This window comes from Myotis yumanensis, unplaced genomic scaffold (genome assembly GCF_028538775.1).
Source record: "Myotis yumanensis isolate MYYU_CA2020_CCGP unplaced genomic scaffold, mMyoYum1.0.hap1 SCAF_9, whole genome shotgun sequence".
NCBI lineage: Eukaryota > Metazoa > Chordata > Mammalia > Chiroptera > Vespertilionidae > Myotis > Myotis yumanensis.
In genome coordinates this window covers 74232565-74248444 of record NW_027223760.1, presented here as the reverse complement: position 1 = coordinate 74248444, position 15880 = coordinate 74232565, and positions in this window count along the sequence as shown.

Sequence of the window (15880 nt, the reverse complement as noted above, 5' to 3'; positions counted from 1 at the left end):
ACATCAGCTTCCAGCTGATTCCAGGAATTGTGCTTCCAAAGCTTCATTTGACACTATGTCCCAACTAATTAAAGTCTTGTCTGGGGACAGAGAGCACACAGTCTGTGCCACTGTCCATCGTCTCACAACCCAGTTTCAGGTTGAGAGGGGAAGGGATGGCTGGAGCCATTATTATCACACTAGGGCCCAGTGCACAAATTTGTGCACCTTGAAAGGAACTGTGGGCCCAGAGGATGTGGTGGGCACAGGGGTGGGTCTTGGCCAATCCTCCGCACCCCCGCTTGGCCTCTCCCACTGCAGCCCCCTGTCCCCTGTCTGCCAGCAGCCCCGCTCCTGCACTGACGGTACCAGCCATGCTCGCACCCCCTGACGGGGCGGAGTGATTGGGGCCAGCACCAGCAGTGGGTGTGAGTGGGGACAGTGCTATCAGTGATTGTGAGCAGCAGCTGCTGACCCAATCACCCCTCAGGAGCTGGGGGAGGTGGACAAACCCTCAGGGGCAATCAGGGCTGACAGCCACCACTCACACCCACTGATGGTACCGAGCAATTGAGTCAGGCACCAGGCGCTGGCAGCGGGTGCAAGCAGCGGCTCCAGTGCTGGCAGTGGGTGTGAGCAGGGCCATCACTGGCAGCGGGTGCAAACGGTGGCTGCCAGCCTGGATTGCCTCTCAGGAGCAGGGGGAGGTGGGGAAGCCCTGAGGGGTGATTGGGGCCAGCAGCCACCACACGCACCCGCTGACAGCACCGAGCGATCAGGGCCAGTGCCAGGCACTGGAAGCAAGTGCGAGTGGGCCATTGCTGGCAGCAGGTGCAAAAGCTAGGCGGGACAGTGGAGCATGGGAGCAAAAAATTTTCAGTAACGAACAGAGGCTAGCCCAAATGCCAGCGACCAGTGCCCCACCTTGGTCTGGCACCGCCACTCACCTGTCCCCCTTCCTGCCATAGTCAGAGGGAGATAATAATACCACTACCTCTCAAGACTGATATCTACACTAATAAAAGAGAAAGATGCAAATTGACTGTACCTTCGTGACACCCACCAGCCAATCAGGCGTGAGTATGCAAATTAACCCAACAAAGATGGCAGGTTAATTTGCATATGCAGGCGCCAAGCTGTTGGGGGCGGGGCAGGACGCATGCGCCACTCCAGGCCTCTAGGCAGCATGGGAAGGTGGAAAGGCAGCTCCGGCTGGAGCAAAGGTGGTGCCAGCAGCCAGGGGAAGGAAGGCCCATTCTTGCACAAATCTTCATTCATCGGGCCTCTAGTATGTTGTATAAATAAAATAATACAAGAAAACTTTTATAGACGTATCAACAAATTCTCAAAGTAGGATTGGACTCATGTAATCTAGCTCCAGAGTCTGACCTCTAGATGATAAGAGGGTGAAAGAAGTGCTGTGCATTGTTCCTACACCCATGGAGAAAACAAAACTGACTTTAGTAAAACATTTGCTGACACAATCTACTACTTTGCACTTAATCATGTGACCAGGATTGGAGTGATCTGGCGTCTTCACAGAACACATAAAATGGCAATAAGTTATCAGTTTGTTTTTTAAAATATAAAATAAAAATTTTATCCTTTCATAATGCACCTCTGAAATAATTGTGAAACAGATGCCTGCCCTTTAATCCATGCATTCTTCATATACAGCACATCCTGGGCACCCACAGAAAAAATATGGACATTACCTTGCCTCTGTGGCATACACACTCCCTTATCCATTTGATAATTTCTAAGATCATGGCAACATATGCAGCCACACCACCTCCTCTTCTAAGGACCCTGGTTCTAGTTCTTGATTAAGGGAGGCCATTGCATGAAAGACGGAGATCAGGAAAGGCTGACACGGAATCAGCCTCTCGGCCTTGCTCCTCCACCTCTGATGCACGCAGCCTGTTGTGAGTCCATCCTGTCCCTGGGATTTCTGACCACCATGTTCTCCCAGTGTGCACCACAATAGATTTCTTAAACCGACATAAGGCCTTACTGATTATCTAAACTTTTAATAGGAGAAAAGGGAAAGGGAAAGACCTGAGAGAAACACAAAGAATCTGAGAACATGAGCCCTTTTCAGCAGGTAAGTACAGACAAGCTTGTCAACATGCTGCTGCTATCTCCTTCACATGGCTGTCTCATGTAGTCCCCAAAGGGCCTCTGAGAGCAGTGGTGAGGTGCTGACAGTGAGACACTCCTGTGCTCAGAGCTGAGAAAAAAACTCTCCAGCAGCTTTTTACATGTCAGACTAAGTGGTGAATAACAGGGATAGAGACACCAGAAATACATTGCACTCGAGGACCGAATATTATACAGCCTTTGAAAACAATGTTTTATGGATTGATTAGTAAAATCAAAAAATATTTACAATATAACATAAAGAAAAATTAATGAGTGTACAATAACCTCTTAACAATAAAATTGTTTGTATTGACAGAATTATAATAAAAGGGGGAAGTCAATCCTCCAATTTGTGAGAATGATTATTATCTGAAGGACTAGATGGCTTTATTTTTTCTATGTACTTTCATTAACTTTACACATTTTTCTTAATGAGCTAATACAGTTTTACAGTAAAAATATTTAACAAAGTAATTATCACTTGTATGATAATAATACTAACAAGACTTTATGATATCATTGAAAACTCATGATGGACCAGGTCCTAATATTTGAGTGTTTGGGGCATTACCCTCATGTAATGTTATAATGGAAGCTTCTGAATAACTCTAAAAGATACTTATGCAGGCATGGTACATATGTACAAAGTGAGGTACAAAGCTCAAGTGAGTCAACAAATGTTAGGTAGGGGTAAGGGGACTAGGAAGGTGTTTATGTTTGGTCATTAAATAATATTTATATAGATTATTAAAAGACCTCAATATTGCTCATAATGATAAATTAACCAAAAGAAGAGAATATAAAGATAAATATTCAAAGCCTACTTTAAAATGTTTATTTATATGTAATCCCAAGCAATCTTATTCTATTCATAAATAAGTAAAGAGAAATACAAAGTGAAAGTATCGAATGGGTGTCTTTTACTGTCATTTTTATAGGATTTTACTCAGACTTTTTTTAATGAGCATCTGTTACTTATCTGATTTCTCCTGTTTCCCAGATCTGGGCCTTTGAATGAGTCACTTCTCTTTGCCACTGTCCTCAATGCCAAATGGAGATCATCATAAGAGCTACCTCACAGCACTGTTGCTGAGAGGACTGAATAAGTAAGTAAACATTTAGAAAAATGCCTTACAAATAACAATTCCTCAATGGTTATTAAATGCCACATTAATTTTAAAGCTTATTATTACATATTAAACATAATATAGCTGTGAAAGTACTCTTGCATGTGGGATAATTAAGTTCATGAGGCAGCTCCAAGGTCCACAATGAGAAGCTGAGTTCTACAAACTGCTCTGTCTCCCAACTCTGCCAGCAACTGCAGTCCAGTCCCTTCATGGAGGCAGCTAGATTATAAATGAAATTTGGATGACCTGAGTCATAATCTGTGTGGTGACATCTCAATTAATTTTTAAAAGCACTAAAGTATTTCCATGCTTCTGAATTTGGTATCCTATATAATAAAAGCCTTATATGCAAATTGTTCCCCTCCACCCAGAGTTTGACTGCTCACTATGACGTGCGCTGACCACCAGGGGGCAATACAGAACATGGTGGGCATTGGTAATGTGCTGTGACCTCTTGCAGGCTACCCGGGGGTGGGGGTGTCGGGGACTGAGGTGCAGTGAGAACGCAGGGTGTCCACCCATCACGCTCTCACTCCCCTTGTTACCCTCCCCGGGGACATCAGGGCTCCTGTGCAGGGGAATCCCCCTCACTCAGATGCCGGGAGCCCTTGAGGAGCCCGCCCCGCACCCACACAGCATCTTCCGAGTTAGCCAGGCCACAGCCACTGGGACTGCAGGGGCTGGTCAGGCTCCCCGTGGCTTCCTGCAGGAGCTGGTCTGCGAGGCGGACCGGGAGAGAGTACAATGACTGCCTGGCTTCCATGCTGCGCCACTGGGCGGCCCAGAGGCCCACACTGCTCCCCGGCCCGCAGTGTCCATCCACACTCACCACTTCTCCACATGGGGAGTCGGGCACCGTGACTCAGGCGGAAGCCAGTGGAGGCCCAGGGGGCCAGGTGCTGCCCAGGACTCAGAAGTCATCTGGGACCTGCCATTTCACGCCAGATGTTTGTGCTTCGATCACTGGCCAGGCCTAGGGGCCCCACCTGTGCACGAATTTCATGCATTGGGCATCTAGTCTTAAATAATGTTGATGAGGTATTTCAGTGTCTGATTTCTATGTTGTTGTGTAACAGAAAAATAAAGGTCAGGTTTCATACCCAAAGTCCTGAATCAACGGCATATCACAGAAAGATGGGCTTAGGGCAGTGATGGTGAACCTTTTGAGCTCGGCATGTCAGCATTTTGAAAAACCCTAACTTAACTCTGGTGCCGTGTCACATGTAGAAGTTTTTTGATATTTGCAACCATAGTAAAACAAAGACTTATATTTTTGATATTTATTTTATATATTTAAATGCCATTTAACAAAGAAAAATCAACCCAAAAAATGAGTTCGCGTGTCACCTCTGACACGTGTGTCATAGGTTCACCATCACTGTTTTAGGGGCTGAACATAGCAGGTGAGTCTTCATATTTCTCAAATAATGCTTCTATGACATAGTATGTCATGGGGAATAGCTGAATGGTTATGAGAACCATCCCTGCCCAACCGCAAGACAGACACGTTTTTCACAAAATATTTTCCTTCCAGATCATAAACTCTCTTGCCCAGTCTTCCCAGCACTTATGGGGCACAGGGAGCCCCAGAAATGATCTTATCTGTAACAGGTCATGAAGAACCCCAAGGAACATCCGAGCCAACACTTGTTCTGAGAAACCAGATTGAGCCCCACCTCCTGCCTCAAGCCTGCTAACAGGGACCTCAGTGTCTTACCTTCTCCCTGGGAGCTGCTTGGTGCACAGGATGCCACCACTGGAAGCAGTCATCTTCCTCTCCCTCTGGGCCTGTGAGTTGTCCCCAGCATTTCAGTCTACAAGATGGGCTTTCTTTACATGTCATTTGTTCATGGAAGTTTATTTTTATTTTATTTTTGCTTGCAGTTGGCCTTGGGCAGTTAAAGTTGGAGCAACCTAAAATATCCATTTCTTGGGCAAAGGGTGAGAGTGCCCAGATACCTTGCAAGGTGTCTTCTAGCACCTTTAGCAGAGATTACATTCACTGGTATCGGCAGAAACAAGATCAGAATATAGAATATTTAAAAACAGTGGCCTCCACAGCCACTGTTTTTGGAAAGAACAACAAATTTATGGCAAGTAAATATTCTCAAACTTCCACTTCCACCTTGACAATAAATTTCTTAGAGAAAGAAGATGAGGCGGTGTACTTTTGTGCCTGCTGGACTGGCATACACAGTGTTAGAGATGCCAGAATCACCTGCACAAGAACCATCTTCAGGTCTGTGCCCACCCACATCCTTCTCAATATGGGCAGCCACAGACACTGCACAGCTGGGCACCAGCCTGAGCCTCCCTCCCCACGGACTTGAGTCATGTACTATGTTGTTTGTAACCAGCTGCTGGGACCAGGAACTTAGCTAAAATGTGTAAAGAAAGCCCACCCAGCATGGCTCAGTGGTTGAGTGTCGAACTATGACCTAACAGTGGTCGGCAAACTCATTAGTCAACAGAGCCAAATATCAACAATACAATGATTGAAATTTCTTTTGAGAGTCAAATTTTTTAAACTTAAACTATATAGGTAGGTACATTATTATTAACTTAATTAGGGTACTCCTCAGGTTTAGGGAGAGCCACACTCAAGGGACCAAAGAGCCACATGTGGCTCGCGAGCTGCAGTTTACTGACCACTGACTAGGAGGACGTGGTTTGATTCCTGGTCAGGGCACATGCACTGGTTGTGGCTCAATCCCCAGCATAGGGAGTGCAGGAGGCAGTTGATAAATGATTCTCTCCTATCATTGATGTTTCTATCTCCCTCCCTTCCCCTTCCTCTCTGAAATTAATAAAAATATACATTTAAAAAGAAGAAAGTATAAAGCAAATGCTGACTTCAGAAATCTCAAAGGAACACCTGACCCATTGCTTCCCCTCCCCACACTGACCTGGACAGCCTGAGTCCTCGCTTTCCTGCCTCGTCCTTGGTGACACAGTCTGGTAGACAGCAGGATGTTACTGTGGAAACATTCATATTTCTCTCACTGTAAGCTTGTGAGTTGCTTCTCAATTATATCAACATGGATGAGAGTTGAGATTTTTCATTGTTTCCTGTCTCTATGTCAGATGTTCATGGGAATTTCCACTTTTTGTTTGCAACTGGACATGGGCAGTTACAGCTGGATCTACCTAAGATGTCAATTTTCAGAACAGTTGAAAAAGGGCTCATTTCTTGTATGATGTCCACTGAAGCCTTTGACAATACAGTTATAGACTGGTATCAATAGAAACCAAACCAAATTATAACACATTTGAAGTTAATCATCTCAACAAAACCCACCACTCCAGTTCACTTAGCTAAGAAAAGCAACAGACTTGAGGCAAGAAAAGGTTTTCAAAAACCTACTTCAGCCCTGACCATAAACTTCATAGTCAAACATGTGGGCATTGACTACTGTGCTGGTGGGACCCACAGTACGAGAGGTGCCAAGTCACCCAACAACAGCCTCTTCCGGATGTGTGCCCCACCCCGCCTTCCTTCAAGGTGCAAACACAACTAACCCCTGCCTGGGCTTCCAGCCTCCACCTCGCCTTCTCTGCTGCACCTCTGAGTTCCCAGGAAGCCAACTGTGTTCCTCACACATTAGGCCCACCTCGAGCAGGAGGCATTCCTGACCATGATGTTCCCAAATCTTCATTTAAACTAATTCCTTGTGAATTAAAGTCTCATCATGGAATGAGTAGACACAGGCCCCATTGGTCATATCACCATTCAAAGACCTCCACTAACAGAGTGACCCAGGCTGAGGGAGGAATCATTGTGCACCAGCATGCCTAGATATGGTACATACACATTACCACATATAATTATCATCACACCCCAGAAAGAAAACCATTATTTGCCCATTTTGCAGATAAAGACATCAAAGCTCTAAGAATTTAAATGTGTGATCAAAGACAAGAAGTCTATGTGTTTTTTAACTGTACCATGAGACTGCCTTGAAAACATAAACAACACAGTTCTATAAGAAGCAAAATACTTGAGGTAAATCTGGGATGGAGCAAGTATCCTATTGCTGGGGGAGAAGGAAAATAGTTCCTTACTTCACATTCAAGGCTGTAGGAACATGATGTCAGCAGAAAGGAGGTCAGAGCCATTGGGGCCATTAGGAGAGCCTACCCTTCTGTGAGTAACCCTTGATTCTGCTTATGCAATCAGACTGAGAATGGGTCAAGGGAAAGACCAGCTAATAATCTGCTGTTGTCAGAGAGATCTCTGTTAGTGTCCTCAGTTCTTTGTACATATGAACTTCTTCAACCTTCCTTTCTTACTATGAGCTCTCTTCCATTATTACTATGAGCCCCATTTTACTTAGGGGGTATGTGAAATATTTATTCTGTATTCTAGCAACCTATCAAGACACACAGCTGATATGATGCAAAGTAGGGTTGGACCCATCTAATCTAGCTCCAGAGTCTGACCTCTAGATCATAAGAGGATAAAAGAAGTGCTGTGCATTGTTCCAACACCCATGGAGAAGACAAAACTAACGTTGGTGAAACAGTTGCTGACAAAATGTACTATTTTATACTGAATTATATGATCAGGATTTGAGTGATGGGAGTCTTCACAGAATACAAAAAATGTCAGTAAGTTATCAGTTTGTTTTTAAAAATATAAAATAAAAATTTAAACCTTTCATAATGCACCTCTGAAATAATTGTGAAACAAATGACTGCACTTTAATCCATGCATTCTTCTTATCCAGTACATCCTGGGCCCCACAGAAAGAACATGGACGTCACCTTGCTTCTGTGGCATACACATTCCCTTATCCATTTGATCATTTCTAAGGTGGTGGCAATACATGCATCCACACCACCTCCTCTTCTAAGGACCCTGGCTCTAGGGCCTCCGAGAGCTGTGGTGAGGTGCTGACAGTGAGACACTTCTGTGCTCAGAGCTGAGAAGAAAACTCTCCAGCAGCTTTTTATATGTCAGACTAAATGGTGAGCAAAGAATGATCAGGCCCCAAATGTCAGTGGTGTGGCCGTGGGAAACTCTGACGGTAAATGTATGAAAAGGGCATGTTGCTAATTCCTGTAAGGCAGATTCCCTCTGCATTGCCCAGACAGAAGCCTCAGGCTGTCGCTGCCCCGGATACCTCATCTGTAAAATGGGCGTGATAATACTACCTGCGCAACAGGGCTTGTTGAGAAGTAATGTACTCAACGCAGGGAGGCCATTAGACGAAAGAGGGAGATCGACAGGGAAGGCTGACATGGAATCAGCCTCTCAGCCTTGCTCCTCCACTTCTGATGCACGCAGCCTTTTGTGAGTCCATCCTGTCCCTGGGATTCCTGACCACCATGTTCTCCCAGTGTGCACCACAATAGATTCTTGAACCTACATAAGGCCTTACTAATGGACCAAGGGGAAGAACAGCTAATAATTTATCAAAGCTTTTAATAGGAGAAAGGGAAAGGGAAAGACCCGAGAGAAACACAAAGAATCTGAGAACATGAGCCCTTTCAGCAGGAAAGTACAGACAAGCTTATCAATATACCGCTGCTACCTTCTTCACATTGCTGTCTCATGTTGTCCCCAAAGGGTCTCCTAGAGCAGTGGTGAGGTGCTGACAGTGAGACACTCCTGTGCTCAGAGCTGAGAAGAAAACTCTCCAGCAGCTTTTTATATGTCAGACAAAATGATGAGTATCAGGGATAGAGATACCAGATTTACATTACACTCAATGGATAGACTATTATGCAGCCATTGAAAACCATGATTTATGGATTGATTAGTAATGTTAAAAATATTCACAATATAATATAAAGAAAAATTAATGAGTATATAGTAACCTCTCAACAATAAAACTGAACTGATACAAGAAAAATAAAAGGGGAAGGGAATTCTCCAAAACAGTGAGAATTGTATTACTGAGGGACCAGATGGCTTTATTTCTTCTATGCACTTTGATTAACTTTACATATTTCATTAAATGAGTTCATATGGTTTTATCATAAAAACTAGAGGCCCGGTGCACAAAAATTGTGGGGGGGGGGGGGTGTCCCTCAGCCGGACCTGTGCCCTCTCACAGTCTGGGACCCCTCGGGAGATAACCACCTGCTGGCTTAGGCTGGCTCCCCTGGTCACAGATGGCAGGCCCTCTGCCGCGCCGCCCCACCCCGCTGCCAGCTGCACACATGCTGGCAGGCCCAGCGGGCAGTGGGGCGGGGCAGGGCGGGCGGATCGCGATCAGCCTGGCGGGCAGTGGGGCGGGGTGTGGGGCAGGCGGATTGCACACCGACTGCAGGCCCGGCGGGCGGCAGGGGAGGCTGCGCACACAGGCTGCGCACACAGGCTGCAGGCCCCATCAGCCTCCAGGTCGCACACAGGGACTGCAGGCCTGGCGGGTGGCACCGCGGGGTGGGGCAGGGTGTGGGGCAGGCGGATTGTGATCTGCTGCGCCCTGCCCCGCCGGCCTTAGGGCCGCGCGCGCACACAGAGGGCAGGCAGGCAGCTTCTGGGGTCGCACAGTGGCGCCTGGATGGCAGCTCCTGCTGGCGGCTCGCGCTGTCCCACCCTGCCTATAGTATGCAAATTAACCGCCATCTTTGTTGGCTGTTAATTTGCATATCTCTATGATTAGCCAATGGGAGGTGTAGCAAAGGTACGGTCAATTACCATGTTTGTCTATTATTAGATAGGATACTTAACAAAGTAATTTTCTCTTGTTTGATAATAATGCTAATAAGACTTCACGATATTGATCACTCTGGATACGTCAGGTACTAATATTTGAGCGTTTGGTTGTAATGTAATGTATAATAGAAGTCTCTGAATAGCTCTAAAAGATACATATAGCCCAGTGGCATGGCTCAATAGTTGAGCATTGACTTATGAACTATGAGGTCAGGGTTTGATTCCCAGTCAGGGCACACATTTTGGTTGTGGGCTGGATCTGCAGTAGGGAGCTTGTTGAGGCAGCCGATCAATGATTCTCTCTTCTCATTGATGTTTCCATCTCCCCCTTCCTTCCTCTCTGAAAAAAAGAAAAAAAAAGATACATATACAGCCAAGGAACATATGTGCAAAGAGAGATATGAAGTTCAAGTAAGCCAACAAATGTCTGATAGGGTGAAGTGGCATTGGAAGGTGTTAAACAATCTTTGGTTATTTTATAACACTCACATTGATTATTGAAACACCTCCATATTGATGAAAATAAAAGTTAGCCAAAAGAAGAGAATATAAAGACAAATATTCAAATCCTACTTAAAAATGTTTATTTATATATAATACCAAGTAATTCTATTTCAATTCATAAATAAGTAGAGAGAAATAAAAAAGTAAAAGTATAGAAGAGGTACCTTTTACTGTCATTTTTTATATAATTTTACTCAGACTTTCTTTCATGAGCAACTGTTACCTATGTGATTTCTTCTGGCTCCAACACCTGGGTCTTTGAATGAGTCACTTCTCTTTGCCACTGGTTGAGAGGATTAAATAAATAAGAAAACATTTAGAGTAATATCTTACAAATAACAATTCTTCAATGGATATTAAATGCCACAATAATTTAAAAGCTTATCATTACACGAGGCTCGGTGCACAAAAATTTGTGCACTCGGGGGGGGGGGGGGGAGGGGGATCCCCTAGCCCGGCCTGTGCCCTCTCGCAGTCTGGGACCTCTCGGCAGATAACGACCTGCTGGCTTAGGCCTGCTCCCGGGTGGCAGAGGGCACGCCCAATCCCTAGGTGCAGCCCCTGGTCAGGCTCAGAGCAGGGCCGATTGGGGAGTTGGGGCGCCGCCCCCTGTCATGCACAGAGCAGGGCAGATCGGGAGGTTGCGATGCCACCCTCAGTCACGCTCGGGGTAGGGCCCATTGGGGGGTTGGGGCACCGCCCACTGTCACACTCAAGGCAGGGTTGATGGGGAAGTTGCAGCGCCACCCCCTGTCACACACAGAGCAGGGCCAATCAGGAGGTTAGGGTGCTGCCCCCTGTCACTCACAGAGCAGGGCCCATCAGGGGGTTGAGGAGCTCCCCCCTGTCACTCACAGAGTAGGGCCGATAGGGGAGTTGGGGCACCGCCCCCTGTCACACACAGAGCAGGGCGGATCAGGAGGTTGGGGAGCTGTACCCTGTCACACTCAGGGCAGGGCCAATGGGGAGGTTATGGCTCTCCCCCATCACACACAGAGCAAGGCCCGTAGAGGGGGTTGGAGAGCCACCCTCTATCACCCACAGAGCAGAGCCGATCAGGGGGTTGGGGCACCGCCACTGTCACACTCAGGACAGGGCCGATGGAGAGGTTATGGCTCTACCCTGTCACACACAGAGCAGGGCCCATGGGGGGGTGGGGGGGGGGCTTGGGGCGCCGCACCCTGTCACACACAGAGCTGCAGGGCAATCAGGGGGTTGGGGCGCCTTCCCCTGTCACAAACAGAGCAGGGAGGATAGGGAGGTTATGGCCCCACCCCCTGTCACACACAGAGCCGCAGGGCGATCAAGGGTTTGGGCACTGCCCCCTATCATGCTGATCCCGGTGCTGGGAGGCATATTACCCTTTTACTATATAGAATAGAGGCCTGGTGCACGGGTGGGGGCCGGCTGGTTTGCCCTGAAGGGTGTCCTGAATCAGGGTGGGGGTCCCTACTGGGGTGCCTGGCCAGGCTGGCTGAGGGGCTGAGGGCCGTTTTCCGGCTGGCGGGTGACTGAAGCTCCCAACCGCTCCTTTTTTTCTTTTCTTTTTTTATATTCTGGACCAGCTTTAGCTCTGAGGCCTCGCTGCAGAAAACATTGATACAATGTTGCGGTCAGGCTGGCTGAAGCCCAGCTGACTGAAAGCGGGTTTCTGGGGTTTTGTTTAGCTTCTATATTTGCAACATAGTTGCTTAGAGTTGCAGCTGAGAGGCCGGCAAGTCAGGCGGGGAACGTTGGAGTCTGCCATCACTGGAGCAAGCAAACCTCCCTGTTCGCTTCAGTGCATGACTGCCAGCCGCCATCTTGGCTGGCAGTTAATTTGCATAAGGATATGCTGATTAGCCAATGGGAAGGGCAGCAGTCGTATGCTAATTAGCATGTTTCTCTTTTATTAGTGTAGATATTAAACATAATATAGCTGTGAAAATCCTCCTGCATGTGGGATAATTATATTCATGAGACAACTCCAAGGTCCACAATGAGAGGCTGAGTTTCTGGATTGCTCCATCTCCCACATCTGCCAGAAACTGCAGTCCAGCCCCTTCATGGAGGCAGCAAGATTAGAAATGAAATTTGGAAGACCTGAGTCATAATCTGTGTAGTAACATCTAATTAATTTCAAAAAGCACAAAAGTACTTCCGTGCTTCTGAATATGTCAATGAGGTGTTTCAATGTCTGATTTCTGTGTTGTTGTGTAACAGAAAAATAAAGGTCAGGTTTCATACCCAAGTCCTGAATCAACAGCACATCACAGAAAGATAGGTGTAGGGACTGGACACAGTAGGTAAGTCTTCATATTTCTGAAGCAATTCTTCTATGTCATGGTATTTCATGGGGAACAGCTGAGTACCTGTGAGATACATCCCTGCCCAACCCCTATACAGACACATTTATCCCAGAATATTTTCTTTCCAGATCATGAACCCCCTTACCCAGCTCTTATGGGGCACAGGGAGGCCGAGAACTGGTCATATCTGTAGCAGCTCATGAAGAACCCCAGGGAGCATCTGAGCCACCACTTCCTCTGAGAAACCAGAACCAGCCCCACCCTCTGCCACTGGTCTGCTAACAGGGACCTCAGTGTCTTACCTTCTCCCTGGGAGCTGCTTGGTGCACAGGATGCCACCACTGGAAACAGTCATCTTCCTCTCCCTCTGGGCCTGTGAGTTGTCCCCATCATTTCAGTCTACCAGACAGACCCAAGAAATTCTTTACTGTTACCTCTTTACCTGCCATTTGTTCATGGAATTTGTTTTTATTTTTTGCAGTTGGCCTTGGGCAGTCAAAGTTGGAGCAACCTGAAATATCTATTTCCAGTGCAAGGGGTGAGAGTGCGCAGATACTTTGTAAGGTGTCCTCTGGCACCTTTAGAAGTGATTACATTCACTGGTACCAGCAGAAACCAGATCAGGGTATGGAATATTTAATGTATGTTGGCTCCACAACTGTTGTTGGTGGGAAGAACAACAAATTTGAGGCAAGGAAACATTTTCACACTTCCACTTCCACCTTGAGAATAAATTTCTTAGAAAAAGAAGATGAGGCCATGTACTTCTGTGCCTGGTGGACTGGCATACACAGCGTTAGAGATGCCAGGATCACCTGCACAAGAACCATCATCAGTCTGTGCCCACCCACATCCTTCTCAATATGGGCAACCACAGAGGCTGCACAGCTGGGCACCAGCCTGAGCCTCCCTCCCCACAGAACCTGTCATGTACTTTTTTGTTTGTAACCAGCTGCTGGGAACCAGGAACCGAGCTGGAGAGTGTAAAGCTCATGCTGACTTCAGAAATCTCAGAGGATAGAGGCTTCTTGTATCTACTGACAGAACAAGTGTCCTATGATGGGGACATCTCCTTGAGGCCTCACTGACACTCACAGAGAGGCCTTCCCTCACCACCCTGCTTCTCCCCCTCCCTCTCCTCTGCTTTCTTTTTTTCCAGAGTTCCAACCAACATGAAATATACCAGACACTTCATATTTTCTTTAGTTTACTATCCTATGTCTTCTCCTCTAGACTATGCACCATGAAGTAGGGTTTGTGGCTGTAAGTACAGTGGGGCCTTGACTTATGAGTGTCCCGACTAACGAGTTTTTTGAGATACCAGCTGTCTCTCAGCCGATTTTTTGCACTGAGTTGATAGAGTAATTTGAGGTAACGAGCTCCTTAACGAGCTCCGTCTCGGAACGAATTAAACTCGTAAGTCAAGGCCCCACTGTACTTAATCATTTTATTTATTTATTTTTGAAAGAGCCAATGTTACTCATTCGCTGTGAATAAATTGAGTGGAGATAGACTGTGGGAGGGACCTGGTACTGGGTGGGGGACATTCCACTCTCCACCTGGTATGCAGGAGCCCCAATCTCTGCCTCAACTGCAGGGAAAAACACCTCAGCACAAAGTAAGAGGTGCACGGGGTGGGAGCCCAGTCCTTCCTGCCATCCTGGCCCAAACAGCAGAGAGTCCCTAAGACCGAGGTGCTTTGCCCTCCACCCCACTGTGACCATAGGTGTGAGGCCCCCGAGGTGAGTGGGTTCCTGGCCTATATTTTGGGTTGTAGACCTTCTGCACCTGACTTGCAGGCAGAGCCAGCCTGCTCACAGCACCCAGAGCTCACAGTGGAGCAGTCCCCCCGCCCCCCACCCAACTTCATATAATCTTGGCTGCAAGGGAAGAAACCTTCCAATTCATTTGAATTCAAATTAATTCAAACCAGAAGGTGCTGAGAAACTGAATATTTTAAAATAACCTCTCTGGGCACCTTCTCACGCCTAAGACAAAGAGCAAATCTGTGCAGAGGGAGTATAATTTTACAAAAAGAAGCAGATGGGGAGGGAGGGCCCTTCCTCCAGGCTGAGACTCCCCAGAGCAGGCTGAAAGCTGTGCTGGGCACTGGCAGAGAGGGTGGTCCCGCTGAACAAGGGCGCCTAGCCTCCCAAGGCTGCCCCTCCCTGAGAGTAACAACCCAACATGTTATTGGACATCAGGGCCCAGGAAGACATGAACAGGAGTTTGCAGCAAAGAAAGTAAGGGTTTGTTTTTTAGAAGTGGCCCATGCCCAGAGACACAGGTGAGGTAATGCTCAAAGGCCTGGGTCCCTGATGGTTTCCAGGGGATGGGTTATATGGGGGAAAAATCACTAATCATGGTGATTAAAGGAGTTAGGGTCATGGTCAGGGGCAGCCGTGGGCAAAATACGGCCCGCGGGCCGGATCCGGCCCGTTTGAAATGAATAAAACTAAAAAAAAAAAAAAAAAAAAAAAAAGACCGTACCCTTTTATGTAATGATGTTTACTTTGAATTTATATTAGTTCACACAAACACTCCATCCACGCTTTTGTTCCGGCCCTCCGGTCCAGTTTAAGAACCCATTGTGGCCCTCGAGTCAAAAAGTTTGCCCACCCCTGGTCAAGGGGCATGGTCTCTACTTATTGGTCCAGGATAGTTTAAGGCAGTGGTTCTCAACCTTGGCTGCACATTAGAATCACCTGGGAATCTTTTTAAAATCCTGATTTCTGGGCCTCATCCTCCGGAAATTCTGTTTCTTTGTTATGGGGTGAGGCCACAACATTAGTAACAAAGAAACAGAATTTCCGGAGGATGAGGCCCAGAAATCAGGATTTTAAAAAGATTCCCAGGTGATTCTAATGTGCAGCCAAGGTTGAGAACCACTGGGGGTTAGTTAATCAGTATATCTGGTCCAGATGTCAGTTGACCAAAACTCTGTCTCTGGAGTCAACACACCTGATCTGTTTCCTAAGATGATTTGACGCCAACTACAACCTCATGGTCCTGAGGGCTTCACGATTAAGGGAGTAGTTGTGCAGGGGAGGAGGCAGGTGAGTCAGGGTGCAGGATGAGGCCAGTTTTCCTCAAAAGGAGAGAAAGAAGAAAAAGTCATATTAAAGAAATAAAGTTTCGCATAGCCGATGTGGCTCAGTGGTTGAGCCTCAGCC